Source organism: Passer montanus, unplaced genomic scaffold, assembly GCF_014805655.1.
Source record: "Passer montanus isolate IOZ18808 unplaced genomic scaffold, ASM1480565v1 scaffold45, whole genome shotgun sequence".
NCBI lineage: Eukaryota > Metazoa > Chordata > Aves > Passeriformes > Passeridae > Passer > Passer montanus.
The window spans coordinates 9038408-9054962 of record NW_024369373.1 but is presented as its reverse complement, the minus strand read 5'-3'; positions in this window follow the sequence as shown (position 1 = coordinate 9054962).

Genomic DNA, 16555 nt, shown 5'->3' with positions numbered 1-16555 from the left:
CCACCAAACCACCAAAAAACAAATGCCAGATTAAGAGAATGTTTGTTCTATGACTAGTAGAGCGTAGTTATTAAGCCATGATGTCTTTCTTTAAAACCAATTTTAAATCAAGGATCTTGTACTGCAGCCACTTACACAAGGTTGCTCATAATTGCTCGATGCAATGCTTTGATTAATTAAATCACACTAGAGATTGTTTCTTAGTAACACACCTGGTACACTCTTTGTTGTTGGCGTTCATTAAAACGCTGTGTTTCACGCTGCTTTGCAGCATGAAAGGATATTAATCAGCTAAATTGCCATTAAGAGTCATATCAATATTTGCTGCACACTGATTGTATTTCTAAATCTTCAACAAAGGACATTTCACTGAAATCTCAGGTTGGTAACTAACCATATAACAGTGAAGTCAAATTAAAATGTTTTATTTTCTCTCTGGAAATAAAGCAAATCAAGCACATAAACTAAAAGGCAATGGCAGGGTGTAGAGGTCGGTGTTTGTTGGTCGGCTACTTTAAGACAAGGAGTGGCATGTTGAATAAACTAAAATTAATGTGCAGAAAATATTTTTTAAAAATAAGTAAATAGAAGCTCTCATTAATGTCTGTTCTGTTCCCTGAGCAGAAAAAGCTCCACTTTGTAATGCAACATTGGTAATTAGGTTCAGTTTCAGAGCCTGAGCTGAAAAAGTGCCCAGGGAATCAAATGTTACTTTTCATTATTAATGTGAATGAGAATATGTTCCCAAATATTTCTCCTTCCTAGCAACAGTCTGTTTACATATGATTAGCAAACACCTTCATAAGGTGAAGGTGAGACAGTAAGAAGGCAAGTGGTCATAGCACTAATTACTTTTGCTTTCTCTATGATTTGTTCTTAGATTCCTTTTTCATAACCTATATACGAGCAAAAATTTATTCTGCAGGGAGTATACTTTTTCTGTGCTGTGCATTTTTCTCAAAAATCACAGCATGCATCACCTAAGCTTTGTCATAATCTTTACTACCCAGTATCAGGATCTAGATTGTGCTGCTTAGTTTGAGACATGCCTTCAGCAGGAAGGAGAAATTATGCTTTTTCTACTGTACTGGTCCACATCTCTGAAAATTGAGACTATCCCAATAGAAACAGTTGTTCCAAACCATTTTATCACCCCAGTTGTACACTTACAGGAACGGGGAACTTCTACTGGCCAATCTGTCTTCAAAAATATGGATCACCCAACAGTTGAGTGTTTTTGTAATCCAGAAGTCTCTTTTACAGCACATGAAAGGATATTGCATCACGCTGGAATAATGTATGCGCATACAATTGCACAAGAAAAACTCCAATTCCTTTATTTCTTTGCTTGTGTCTCTTGGGGACTTAATTTGGTTAATTTTACTATTTTTATCCTCTTCAGGTCTTGGGCATTGACAGCAGGATCAATTTTATCCTTCCAAGCAGCAGCCACTATGTCTCCCCATGAGAGGTTCACAGTTGATCTCTGGACTGAAGTTTGCCTTAACTCAGGCAGTCTTTTGTCTCCCCACCATGAGATTTAAACATAGAATCACACATATTTGAGAGACACACTACACTTGACCTTAGCCAAGAGGCTGAGAAGCAGACTAAAGCCTTACCTTCCTCCTCAACAGTATCCAAAATAATCCAAAACTGATCGTGCCCTCCAGAAGTAACCTTTTTTTCAGAACCACAGCTTCTCTCAGGTTTGTTCTGTTTAAGAGAAGATCTCTCTAGGAGATGTCCTACATTTTATTCCAGATAGATTATTACATTTTAGTTGTACCTTTTAAAGCTGATTAACCTTAAAATTCTAAGACTACAACTTTGTAAATTACCCGGCACAAGTAATGCTAAGAAATATTAGAACTGAATATAATTCAAAAATACAAAGGGGTGGAAATTTGGTCCTGCCTTGCCAAGGGTGTCAAAGCTCTCCAATTTTTCAGCAGCAGCCCTGATTACTGCCCTTCCCAAAGCATTGCAGCACTCATCTATTTTATCTGTCTTTTCTTCAGCACGTGAGCCAAGAAGAATAGTTTAGCTTGCAAAAATGTGTTGTCATTATTTTGCTCTATGATTTCTATTTAGTTGTAAATCACCACATTCTCGGAAAATGAATTAATTTGCTGATATTTTAAGAAAATGCACAAGCAGACAAAGCACCTTTATATTATAAAAAGAAAAAAAAATGTAGACACCATAGGAGTTGCAGAAAATACATATTTTTACAGCACTTTCTGCTTACTCCTTTCTTGCACACACCAGTTTGTTCTACCTAGTTGTCTGCAAAACAAGCATAGCTAGGAAAGTGATGAAGCATGCTTGAATTAAGGCTTGTAATTTCTCCTGCTGAAATACGTGGTTGTGTCATTGACATTTATGAACCATAGTAAACACTGAAAATTTGCCCTGAAATGTAAATTAATTCTGAGAACTCCTGATACCTTTCCTGTGAAAATGTCTTAAAATATCTACAGATTCCCACCTTGGCAATGTTTTTATTCCTGCTTGGAAAAACCCACAAAGCAACTGATAAAACAAAAAAAACCAAACTAAAGAACAAACAAACAACCACACACAGACTTTGCTTTTACAGAAGCCTATAAATTATTATGTAATCATGTGAGTTTCTTGGAATGTGAGTGCCCAATTACAGCTAAGTAAATCTCTTTCATCAGGTAGAAGATTCAGGTTTTATTCATTAATTCTGATCTTTATCATACCACATGCAGCAGCAGATGTTATTTGTGTTTGAGCTGGAGCTGGTGATGCACAAGTCCTGTCTGCATACACCTGCTCCATAATGCACCCAAGACACAATAAAGCAACTCCCCAGAGTATTCTTTCCTTGGAGGAAACCCTGGCCATATGGCTACTGTAAATCCAAATAACCTCAGAGGAAGCCATAGTGTAGAGCAGAACAACACAAGAATGGCTCATTTGAAGCCCACCAGCAGATTTTTCAGCTTTTCTCCTGTAGATTCCCAGTAACAGATTTTACTGGATCTCCTTCATGAGACCAAGCAGCAGCAGACATGCAGGGAGGGGATGTTCCACAGAGAGTGACTCCAGAGTTATTCCAGCAGAGACCCTGCCACCTCTACACCTGCTGGCCAGGGAACATGAGGCCAGACTAGAAGGGGCACAGGGGACAAGGACAGGGGGCAGGAGGGGCTGCTTGGGCCCTGCATCCCCAGCACTGCTGCTCTGTCCTGTGTTTCCAGGAGGACCCAGAGACAATGAACAATGGCCCTCTATTAAAGTGGATAAATAATCAGTGTTATGACTCACATGCACTAATGATTAATCCCATCTCCAGCTAAAGGCCTCCAAAATGTATTCAGGTATTCCATTCTCCAACCATTACTGCTAATTTAGTATAAAATGAAAAGGAGACAATAATGTCTACACATTAATTATCAGAATTTTCAGAAGTATCTAATTTGCAAAATTATGTAAACATCAGAAGCACAGACATCCAGCTGCCAGTCATTGGAAGCTTACAGGAATAAAGAAAGCACCCTCAGATGCCCTTCGTGAGCTCACCTTAGCTCATTTTAGCATTCACAAAGCTAAGCTCATGAGCTCCTTCATTATTTCCATAATGTTTTGTGTCTAGTTTCATTTGTTACTGACTTAACTAGTTAAAATATGCCACTAGTGATCTGTTAGATGATCTTAAGATTCCAGAATGACTATATTTAAAAATAAAATTTGAACCAAACCTGGGAAATACAGAACATCTTTAATCTTCATTTATTTACAGCTCTGCACTGCTCAGGGCTGCTAATAGCTGTTATAAAGCTACAATGCCTTGCATTTATTGATGGGAAGATTATTGCTTCTAGTCTTTTTTTCTTATCTGCTGTATCATGAGTAAAATGAGTAAATCATAACCAGCTAAACTAAGGTTAAAAATCAGAAGATGCATTTTAATAAGATCCTGAAAGAAAAAAATTAAAACAACCTTCCATCTATGGAAAACAGTTGTTAATTCATTGAATTTTGTGAGTTCCATGAACTGATAAGCTCTGCAGCTCAGGCAACTCTGAAATTAAATTAGGTTTCAGAAATGAATATTTCATCTTTAAGATACTGTTGCTTGGAGACCTGGGAAATAAAGAGTGATTTAACACAAAGACATGGGAGTTAGTTACATGTGGCATCGTTTTCTACTCCAACAGGCTCTGGAACATACCATAAAATGCCCAGAACAAAACACTGTGCCACAAATGTAAGAGAATGCATGTTGCACATATTTTATCTGACATCTCCCCATTCTTTTTAGCCTACTTCCAGATCAAGCAGTTCAATTTAACACCATTTAAATAATACTGAAAAAAATAAAACATAAAGGCAAAATTACCAAAGTGCTTCAAATCAAAGTTCTGTTAATTCTTCAGTGAAGTCTTTCTCCAAAAAGAAAAGCCAAACCTCTCCTGTTCTTACCCTCATTTTAGTCCTCATCTTAGACTTCCCTCATTGCTTCCAGAGCCCTGTTAAACCATGTTGGCATACATGTGTGTGTTCACAATACACAGATTACCATCTCTCAATCTCCATTTCCCCAAACTGAATCGCAATTAAAGAACCAAGGTGCAAGTTCATGGTTTATAAGCATAGCAGGAACAAACACACAAAAAACCTTCAGATTATCCAGATAAGTAAAACATTGAACTTATTTTACTGTCATGAAGCAATATTTTGGAAAAAAAAAGGTGTGGACTACCTTGCATTTGTTGCAAAGCTTCCCACTAGTGATCTCTACAAAGAAGTTGTAATTTTATTTGTGTTTTGCAGGATGAAATAGCTCCCCTTTAAGCAGAAACAGACAATAAAAGACAGATATTTTTCTGTGAATAATTTGTATCCCCTGCATAACATTGAGGTAACCACCTTTCAAAAAAAAAATGGAGGCTCAAAGAAGAGACCAAAAGAATTGCTGTTCTCTACTGTACAGCTGAATGTTAGGACAGGAGGTGGATAAGCTCTCCATCCACAAAGGAGTGTCATCTTACAGGCTGGGTTTGATTATAGACTCAATCTTAGCTATATAACTACATCATTTAAAAAAGAAATTGAAGATGTGGGGGCAGGAGAAGCAGCAGACATGTCTAAATTTAGAGTAGTGTGCTTCAGGAGTCTTACGGAGATGAAAGTGAACATCTGCATTAATGGAAATATGTTGTTTCTGCATTGCACATGACACAAAACAAGGCAGTCTTTTGAAATAAATGACAAACAGCAATTTTTTCCTGGCAGAAGGCAACTTAATTTTTGCAAAGTAAGATTTCAGCTGAATTGGATTCAGGGACCAATAATGATGTGTGCATTTGTGTGTACATTAGAAATTTCAAAGGGTTTTTTTTTTTTAATGCTGCACTGAAGTTTCTTGAAGGACTATGGCCATTTCCTGCTCTCCTGTTTTTCTCCCCACATTAGGCTCCAATTTCAGTTCTCCCAAAATGAGCTCTAACCCCAGTTGTTGCTGGTTGAGCTGTTTTACTCAGTTTCTGTGCTCTATAGAGCAGGTACTATTCTTCCTTTCAGACAGGGAAAGTTTGATTTTTTTTTTAATAGCTACAACAATTAGTTAAATAATAATGAGAATATTAGATATCGTCAATGTCACTTCACACAAGACCAAAAGCCAAATTAAATACAAATATGCGATTACAGCAAAATTGTCATACCAGATTCCAATATCTTTATCCAGGTGTTTCTGCTGCCATTTGACACTTAAGGATTTTAAACTCTGCTGTTTAAATAAGGTTATGACCCACACAGCATGTTCGTAAGCCAAGTTGAATTAAGTATCAATATACAATATTGAAATGCCAAAATTAAAAAAAAATACTGATTTCCTAGTTAAAGAAACAAATGAACCCAAAAAAAACCCCTAATATTAGTAGCAGTTTCATCTTAATTTGTAGATTCTTAGAATTATGGCTGTTTTATATAACACACACACCAACTCTGTGTGTCTGAATCAGCACACAGAAATCCAGTATTTCTGTAGCTCATGAGAAATGTTGCTACTAACACACTATGGACTCAGTCCATTCTGTAGGTGTTATCTCAAAACACCAAACTATTGTGATATGCCAACAAAAGCAACTGAAGGCACAATTCTAGCATTAGACAGACTGCATTGAAACCAGCTGTCTCAGAGAGCCCAGATGGGATCTGTCAATGCTTCATTCCAATTCTTTTCTTCTACTGAAAACTGATAGGCAACCCCAGGCAAAAAGTGACCCCACATAACTCTGCCCAGCCTCAGCTCTAATAAAGCTGTTAAACCAAAGTAGTGGTTTATGCTTTTATCAGTTTCAAGTATCAGGGTAAACTGCAAATCAATACACATTTTTAATCATCATCTAAAAGTTACAGCAAAAATAAATCCTGTGGCAATTCTATTTAGTCTTCACTCCCTGTCTTCTTTGACTGTAATGTTTTCTACTAATCTGAACAGAATTTCATTACAAATAGAAACCTAGGCAAGAAAGTCTATTATTTAGGCTTCTGATATTCATCTCTTTGCCACAAACCACTGAAGCCACTAGAAATTACTGTAGTTAGTCAGTATTCAGCCTTACTGTGATATCACCTTTGGGGATCACCAGTAGTGTAATGGGTTACAGCTCTCTTTCCTCTTATATGTCTTTATAATTGGAGATTTAACAGTGTCAGTATTTCATAGTAAATTTTTACAGCCATACTATTCTTACTTCTAGTAGATTATGAATGACATGCTGTTCACATTATTACATCCATAGTGGATTTAGCTCATAGATGCTGGTTACACAATTATTTCTGACTTGGACAAGTAATCTAAAAAGTTATGCACTTCTTTTTAGTGTAAAAAATCCATTTTTATAAATTCTTTTCTTGAGTACTGTTGGATTACATATTCCACATCAAACCAACCAGACCCAAAAGCACAGATCACAGCTCAGCAGAAATCAAAAGCAAAGCTCTCACCAATTTCAGCCAGACAGGTTCAGAGGCATAGTATCTAGAACAACCCTTGTATATAAAGTGTACACTTAATACACTTAATAAACACTTAAGAGTACACTTAATACACAACAGTCAAAGGTTTTTTGGGATGCAGGCCTGGCCTGAATCTGGAGTATTCATTGGGGCATAGAAAATTTGGTTTTAAAGCTGCTAATTCTCTTCACTTATTTCTCTGGGATTTGAAGCTGGGCTTGCCAGTGACCTAAAGCCAAAACAGAGGTATCCTACAGCAAAGTTCTGCTCTGCCTGTTGTGACTTGACCTTGAACATCCCTTGGAAAGAGGATCCCTTTCCAACATCCCTCTAAAGGTTCCAAAAGCTGCTGAAAAATCAGCACATATGATAAAAATAGAGGTATCCTACAGCAAAGTTCTGCTCTGCCTGTTGTGACTTGACCTTGAACATCACTTGGAAAGTTTCTAACATCCCTCTAAAGGTTCCAAAACTGCTGAAAAATCAGCACATCCCTTTTAATGCTATTCTCTGGTTCCTCCAAGGTAACAGGTCCGTCTGTTCTCAGAAAATATTCACAATGAATACTAATGCATGTTTTACTAATGCCTCTCTGGCCCTGCAGATCACTTTTGATAAAATGGACCAAGAATTTGTTATTTGCAGACAGACAAATGGGTACCTTGAGTACTGTTGGATTACATATTCCACATCAAACCAACCAGACCCAAAAGCACAGATCACAGCTCAGCAGAAATCAAAAGCAAAGCTCTCACCAATTTCAGCCAGACAGGTTCAGAGGCATAGTATCTAGAACAACCCTTGTATATAAAGTGTACACTTAATACACTTAATAAACACTTAAGGGTACACTTAATACACAGCAGTGAAAGGTTTTTTGGGATGCAGGCCTGGCCTGAATCTGGAGTATTCATTGGGGCATAGAAAATTTGGTTTTAAAGCTGCTAATTCTCTTCACTTATTTCTCTGGGATTTGAAGCTGGGCTTGCCAGTGACCTAAAGCCAAAACAGAGGTATCCTACAGCAAAGTTCTGCTCTGCCTGTTGTGACTTGACCTTGAACATCCCTTGGAAAGAGGATCCCTTTCCAACATCCCTCTAAAGGTTCCAAAAGCTGCTGAAAAATCAGCACATATGATAAAAATGCACATCCCTTTTAATGCTATTCTCTGGTTCCTCCAAGGTAACAGGCCTGTCTGTTCTCAGAAAATATTCACAATGAATTCAATGAATACTAATGCATGTTTTACTAATGCCTCTCTGGCCCTGCAGATCACTTTTGATAAAATGGACCAAGAATTTGTTATTTGCAGACAGACAAATGGGTACGCACTCCCTTCTGCCTCCCACTGCAGGCTGCCACCTGGAATTACCTATGTCCCATGTGGAGATGCCAAACCACAACCCCTGTCCCTGCCTCGCCACACACACCAGAGCAGGAGCTGAACTGACCACTGGGCTGGGAATCCTGCCACATCCAGGAACACTGCAGAGTCATGGACATTTTTCCTGAACACCAGGTTTTAATATGATATGCTGATTTCTTAGGACTGCCTCATCATTTTATCTCTGCATTTCCTCACAAACCTTTTCAGTCTTAAATTAAAAGGCTCCTCCCTCTTTGGTGGCAGAGGATTGCCTGCCACTGGCACTTTCATGGAATGACTTTTTCACACCTCAGTAAATCTCAGAAACTAAAATTAATTCATAGAAACACCTGATGTGACATAATGCAGCATGACTGATGAAACACTGTATGCTGCAGTACAACCCAATATCTACTCTCCTGAAACAAATCTCTCCACTCTGAAAGACGGGAGGGAAAAAACCAGCACATTTGTTTCTCCTTACTGGCCTCTTTTCAGCTTCTCAGCAAATCTGACTAATAATTACCAGGGCCCCCAAATGGCAAACCATTATCCAAAATGTAGAATATGATGCTGATACGGACTAGAAAGCTGTGTATGTGTATTTGTGTGTGTTTACAGGGGGAACACTGAGATAAAGGATTTCTTTTTGTGTGCTTTATTTTTTGTTGTTGGGGAGAGGAAGGGTTGGGGTTTGTTTTCTTTGTCAGTTTTGTTTTCAGTTGGGACAAAACTGCAGTACATGGACCACACCTATTTTTTTTGGAGAATTCATATTTTGAATGAAGCCCAGGGTCATCTTAATTTTTAGGGACAGTGAAGCACAGAATCATCTTAATTTTTAAAGAGACATAAATTCCTCCAATGAAAAATATCTACTCTGAATCAGTTAGGCAAACAAAAAGTAGTGTTAAGGGCTGAACCGATTTCTTAGACTTCCAATCCCCAAGACTAGGAAAAGAGGAAGCAATCAAATAAGCTTCATTTCTACGTACAGCGGTTTCCACCTTTGGATTTCAGTAAAGCAATATATGGTTTACAAGTAATACAAAGTAATCTAATTGAAGAAGGAAATTGGAGAAAATTGTTAAAATTCATGCATATTGCTGGAATAATCAGATACATGACTAAGTAGCTATTAAAGCTGATTTGACATGGTTAATTTAGGGTTTAAAAGGCAGCAGACACCTTGTGACACCAGCAGAAGTGTTTCATTGCAACTGAAGAGCAAGAATACTTAAAGGGATTTACTTCCCTAAGATTTGCCTTGGATCTTACAGATAAACAGGTTCTTCTGTTCACAAGTTGACAAACTTTGCTCAGTTTCTGTGAGGAACAAACAGGAACATAACACTGCAGCCTATTTCTGTGCCATAAAACATTTCCTTTCATCTTTCCAAGTGACTGAGTTATATTTTTATCTTCTGTCCCTCCTTTTCCCTCACTCCACCCCTTCCATCAGGCTCTATCCTGGTAACAGAGCAAGCCCAGCAAATTTATGTGTTTGCTTTGTTTTTAACATTCAAACTCCCCTTTTCAACATCCTTTGAATCAGGGCTGTGTGAAGCCTGACAAAGTTAAAGTCCTAGATCAGCTTAGTGTTAAGGGATGCAAAGGTAATGCTCAAGCACACATACAAAAACAATTGATGAAACTACTCATCTTCAGCTTCAAATTAGAGATTCAGCAGCCTTTTTGTGCATCTAAAAGGAAGCTGGTACCTTGTTTTGGTGGCAGCATTTGGTGCCAGAAATAAAATTTTCTTTCTTCCAAGTGTAATTGGGGGGAGGAAGGATGCACAAGGAAACATGGACTATTTTCTAACACACATTTGCACAGGCTCAGTGTTTCCAGCTTTCAAGATAAACCTCTCGACTTTGCTTTGACATTAATTTCTGATAAATGCCTCAGGTTTACCTTGGCATTTAACAAAGCAGCAGGAGACCATTATCCTGTGACAACGCTCTATTCCACTGATACTATCTCTTAATTGGAGAAAATTTCTCTTCATCTGAAAATGTTTGGCAAGGTTCCCTATAAAAAAACTATGGTATATCTAAGTTGTTAGCTTTAATAAGATAGGGAATAAAATACCCAGAGCAGATGTAAATCAAATCTTTCCTATCAAGTTGCAAAAAACAAGCCCATTGTTGCAGACACCACTGTGAACCCCAGCTTTTAATTATTTATTCGAACTATTTACATGATAGGATACTTGAAGAATGGTCAGTGCTATAGATAATAATGCAGCTCATTTGTAAAACAGAGCAAGTGGGAACCAACATCAATTGTCAGAACAGCAGAAATTATTTTAATTGCTTTTGCACATAAGTGACAACAGTAGCCTCACTGTCATAAACAGAAGATGACACACAACTCAGAGGAAAAAATAGAACTAAAACAGCTAACTTATATTTGCAAGAGATTTATAGACACCAGCTCCCAGGTTCTACCATTAATCTGCTTTGTGTCCACTTGGTTCTCAGCTAAGAACGTAATAATGTCCATACCTCCACACTTGTCCCAGGCCCATGGAAGCCAGCTGCCCTCTTGCTGTGGATAAGTTCAGGCCGGTGTGGGAGTCAGTTCCCATTCAGTGCTGCTGGCCTCTGGAGGATGATGGAAGCCTTCATCCATAGATTTGATTGCACTGCTATTTCTCCCCTCCTGCTCAAATAGCTGACCCATATGTAAATGCAATAACCAATATAATACCTTGTACAATATTAACCTTCTTCTCAATCCAGCCCAATATTTCATTGCCTCAGTTCTGTATTTTGGAATCCCCTTGGGGTCAGATAATGTACATGGTCTTTCTCCACTGTTTTCATCTGCAGAACACAAGCCCTTCATATACATCTTGAAAGCCACTTGTGTTATTCAGGTCTCAAACCTTTCTGTTGCAGTTCATCATCATCTTATTCATATCACCTGCCTGCAATTTGATGCTCATGATGTTTTCTCAGGTGTGCCTCATCTAAAAATCTCATTATCAAGCCCTTTTCCCCTACCACCGCCCCAGAAAAAAAATCACTACCAAAAGTTCAAAATAAACAAACACCTTGGCTAAATTAACAAATGCACCACCAGTGACTCCCTACCATAAAAATTTCCATGCTGTTGTCCCTTCCTTGCTCATCCTTCATTTCTTCTACTAATCCCAATATTCTCCAGGTTAACTAACCATTTCCCAAGGGGTAGTTTATCAAATAGTTTACTGAAGTCCAGAAAATTAGATCTACAGCCTCTCTATTGTCCAGATTATCATTTATCTTCAAGAGCAGCCTCTCTCATTCCATTCAGCAAATGTGATTTTATCAATGTTCTTAAGCAAAGCAGGCTTCATATCTAAGTTATGCTCTTCCACAATGGAAAAGAACACATTTCAAGAAGTATTGGTGATAATTACATACCCGCTGATCAAGAATTACATTAAGGGCTGCCTCACACCCTGGGCTGGGTTTTGGCTAAATATAATGAACTTTCACTATTCATTTCTCAAAGTCCAAGCCAAATTTCATTCTGGTAAAGAAAAGAAAACAAACACGCCACAACAACCAATTCAATCATTAATAAAATTGATTATTGTCCAATCCTATTCCCTTTTTTTTTTAAAAACGAACCTAATTTTCCCTTTTTCTCTGAACATCAGTTGGAGATAGAAAGCTTTTTAGTAGACAAGCACACAATGGATATTTGGGACTATATGTATAAATTCCCCGATGACAACTGACCTTGGCAGAAGGACAATATTCTGTTGTGAAATAATAATACTTTTTGATCATGATCATACTTTTTGCTCATGCTGTGCATCAAGTTGCATCAACTATCTACTGAGAACCAGCCTTTGGCTCCCCAAATTGGCCCCACTTGTTGGGTTTGGATGAATCAGCAGGAAAAACTCTGCCATTCTCTTCCATTGCAGCAAGAAGCCCCCTGCCCATTCCCTTCTGTCACTAACCCCACCTCCCACTGGGAATGCCAGGGAGGAATGCAAGGCACCACAAAGGCTGCACAGCTGTGTGTGCTCACTGCAGCTCCCCTCTTGTTCTGCAAGGGAAAGCAACTCCATACACGGCCTCGCATGCAAAAGCAGTGACACTGATAATGGAACAGGCTGCTCTGTTTCTTCTGCAGCAGGGACAAGTAGTGTACAAATGGAAGTGAACACAGGGATGAGAATATGGAATAGACAGCCTCCTACAACCTGTTACAGACACTACAGGCCTGAAAGTAAGAGATCTGCCTGGATTAGGGGCATTTTTAAGCATGGTTCACACAGCCATCAAACTGCCCTGCACATGCATTTCCTGCTGTTCCTTACCATCTACCCTTGGAGGGCTTGCTAAAAACTACCTCAGTAAAAAAAGTGGTCAAACTTCTGTTCTCCTGGGTCATTTTCCTTCAGTCCTCCAATCTCATCCTCTCTAAACAGAGCTCCCTCTTACAAACAGAATCATTAAAAGCTGTTGTTCATGTGGCATCTGTGAATTAGACTGTAAAACAGGGGAGGGATGATAAATATCCTGCCTCCATTTGCTGCTTAATTCACTTAGTATTACTCTCTTGGCCATACTTTATAATACAACATTTAGTAATATCTATACCCTTTAGAGTGTAAAATACTGTTAGCCTGAGAATGCCATGGATATGATATTTTATAATGAATGAACTGTATTCATAGCCAGAGTCTCAAAAATACCATTTCTGTATTTCAGCAACATTTAACAATCTGTTTTACATTTCAACAATGTAAAAAATGCAAACTATGCTGTGCTTACAGAAATTAGCTTGTTTTTTCCTCTCCTGTGGTTTTGGTTGGTTTGGTTTTTGTTGTTTGGCTTTTTTTTTTTTTCTGAGGAGCTAGCTTCTTTGAAGTCTCCAACCCCTCAAATACTTCATTCACTGTCAATTTATAAGCATTTAAGTTTTTGATATTACCAGTGTTGAGGAGCATAACTTAAATATAAACAGTATAAATCCATGCTACCAGTGTAGTCATATGCAGCACAAACATCTTATCTAGACCAAAGTTTGTCGACTTAGCACATTGTACTTGATGCTGTGTGTCACCTGTCTCTTGTTTGTCTATAGATTAACACAAAAATGTCATTGCAAACTAAGTGAATAGGGCATAGACTAAGCACCTGCCACTTTTAAAACTCTTTAGAAGACTCTCTTGTTTATTTTGTAAGCACCCAGGGGTGCAGTTAAATAACTGCATTGAAACAAACAATACTGGTGATTATTAAGGAGGCTTTTCACATGAAAATTCACTTCAGAAAAAAAAATGTTTTGCAGATGTAGAGAAGAAAACTGTATCACTAAGAACCACTCAAAATACTTTGGTGGACCAAAACACCTTTATTTTTCTCTTGGCAATCTGCCAAGTTCACTGTCGTTTGAAAAGAATTCTATAGCTGGAGGCTAAAGCAGAAACTGCAATGATTTAAAAGAGAATTGGCTACAGTAAGAATGATAAAGCACCATATCGTTAAAATGCAACTGGCATCTTAGCCTCCCTACAGCTCTTGAAAATGTGCTTACTCCTCAACTATTTACCAAGAAAGGAACAGAAACAATTGAAATCCCACAATATAGAAAAGTGTTAAAGAACTTAGAAAATAAGTACATGCAGAATTATTTGCTAGTGGGACAGTTAAAATAACGATGCATTATACATGTCCAGATTGCAGAAAAAAGCATCTAAAAATACACAGCTGAATTTAGTTTTGTATTAATTTATCTCAATTAAACATATAGCAAGTGAATTAATAATGAAGGTCCACTTACATTTAGAAAATTAAAGCTGCAGAAAAGGTTTAAAGGTTTAGTTGCAGCTTGCAGACTAAACATTTAAATGTTGTAGGACTGATAATATTTGCATTTTAATGCTTGGAGAATCATCAACTGCTTTCTAAACTGCTTGGGAAATTAGATTTAGAAGTCTGTGCATCAAAGCTTTGTGTAGTGGTCTTCTCTGGAAAGCTGTTTTGCAAGACTAAGACTGTGATAGAAAATAGCTATAGTTTCACAGAGAAGGAAGAGTTCAGAAAGGCCTTCAGCAGTTTCAGATAACAGAATTTGTTATTCAGATGTTGCTTACTCTAACAAGATAATAATATGCAGGCTTGAGTCAGAAAACTGCGCAACTGTGTTTTCAGGTTCACAGGGAAGAATTTATTTACAGCTAGATGTTTAACTTGCAAACTCTGTTGGTAAGATTTCCCTCACAAAATTCAGTCTGACAGATTTCATTTGTTCGAGAACTGTGTCCAGTTTTACAATTAAATGGAGCTGCTTCACTCAGCATTTATAAATGACATCAGATGCCATAGCAACATGATTACAAGTTTCCATCAATTTGCAGAGCTGAGTAAATAATTATCAGTGAATAATTAACTAAACAAAATTAGCCTCTTTCTCTGCTTCCAGCATGTCCTCAAGCAGATTGTATTTTCTCAAATGTATTCCTTATTTAAACCACATGGAAGCACTCCAGACCCCACAGAACCACATCTTCAATATGCTGTAAGTCTATATGAGGTAAATGACTAGCTAAAAGATATATACAGGACTTCCCATGGGAAGGGCAAACCAAACAGAGGAGGATGAAAAAAAAAAACAAAACAAACAAAAAACCCCAACTGAAGAGGGGATTGTGATCTATATACTTAAATACTTCCACATTTTCTTTTGTTCAGGTCTAAATATACAGGCATCCTACACCCAAATAACTCTTAACTATAAAAAACTGACTGTGCACAACACTTTAATCAGGAGTCGCCAAAAATATTTTCAGAGAAGGCTCCTGGCAAGAGTCTCATGTCCAGTGGGATAACAGCAGCACCTGGATGCTTAATTTAACGTCCCCTATCCTAACAGAAAGGAAAGCATGTGCCATAGTTCTTGCCAGATCTTGCAAGAATGCTCCTCCAAATCAGCCAGATACCATACTACTAATACTAGAAGCCCAAAAAGCTATCACTGTCTTTGTCATAGGGCCACAAAGAAGAAACCTGGCTGGTAGTAAAATATTTGTCACCTCCCACATCCAAGACCAGAAATACTTTACAAAAACAGTCCTGCAGGACAGGAAAAGGTTGAAAGTTTTAGACCTGTCAACTGCATAGGCCAGTTCTTGTTTTTTATAAACATTTCAATTGGTCTCTAGGAGGCACAGAGACAGCACAGAAGAGAGACAAGAGGCCTTTCTTTCTTTACAAGAAATGCACTAGTCACAGAGTGATGGCAAAAAAAAACCCCAAAAAACAGGAGCAGGTTTTCCTTCCCTATCCTTGTTAGAAGAAAAAGATGCAGTAAAGCTTTCTTGACAGGGAAAAAAATATAAAGGTAAAGCTACACAAAATAAGTGTTACAAATTCCTAAGTCTAAGTAAAGTTATTATAGCACATAATAGTGGTCATAAGTGTAATTTAGCTCAAAAGGGAGCAAACACTGTAGTCTGGACAAATGTCATCATTAAGCCTGGCAAATCCAAGAACAAGGTTTAGCTTTCCATGTTTGCATTGCAAACCTATGCGTCACACTGGATCTGTTTCCACTGAAGCTGAGTGACTACTGGGGAACCTTTCTCAGCTGAAAGAGAAGAGTTACACTTGGAAATTCAAAGGAAACAGTTCACAGTTTTGCTGGGAAACAATCCATGACCATGTTTCTTACAGCTGGGAATGAATTTGGTGTCATTCCTACTCAAGTCTTCTAGGCTGGTCAGAAAGGAAAAACACCACAAAACCTTTGTGTACCTGGATTGCAACTCTGTTGGTACCATGCGAAGCTGTCCATTAAAAGTGGTGGGGTTTTGTGGTGGTGTTTTTATATATTTTTTTAATTATTATTTTATTAGTGGCCATCCTGGACAGTAACAGAGACCAAATGTGCAAAGCCGAGAACAAGTCAGCTAAAGCTCTACGAGGTACATTCCAGTGGTACCCAGGGGGCCTCACCTAAATGACTCCTAGCCCTTCTTGAGGTGGAAGAAATAATTGCCATGAGTAATTGATCAAAGACATCCTAGTGCAGCTTCTTTAGCCAAAAAGTTGCCTCACACTCTTTCATAAATATGCTCTACCAGGAAATAGGGATGTGCTGATTCCCAATTTGCATAACTGAGAGACTGACCAACTTCCATGAGGGCAGAAGCAGCTCTTGGCAAAAGCAAGGATATAT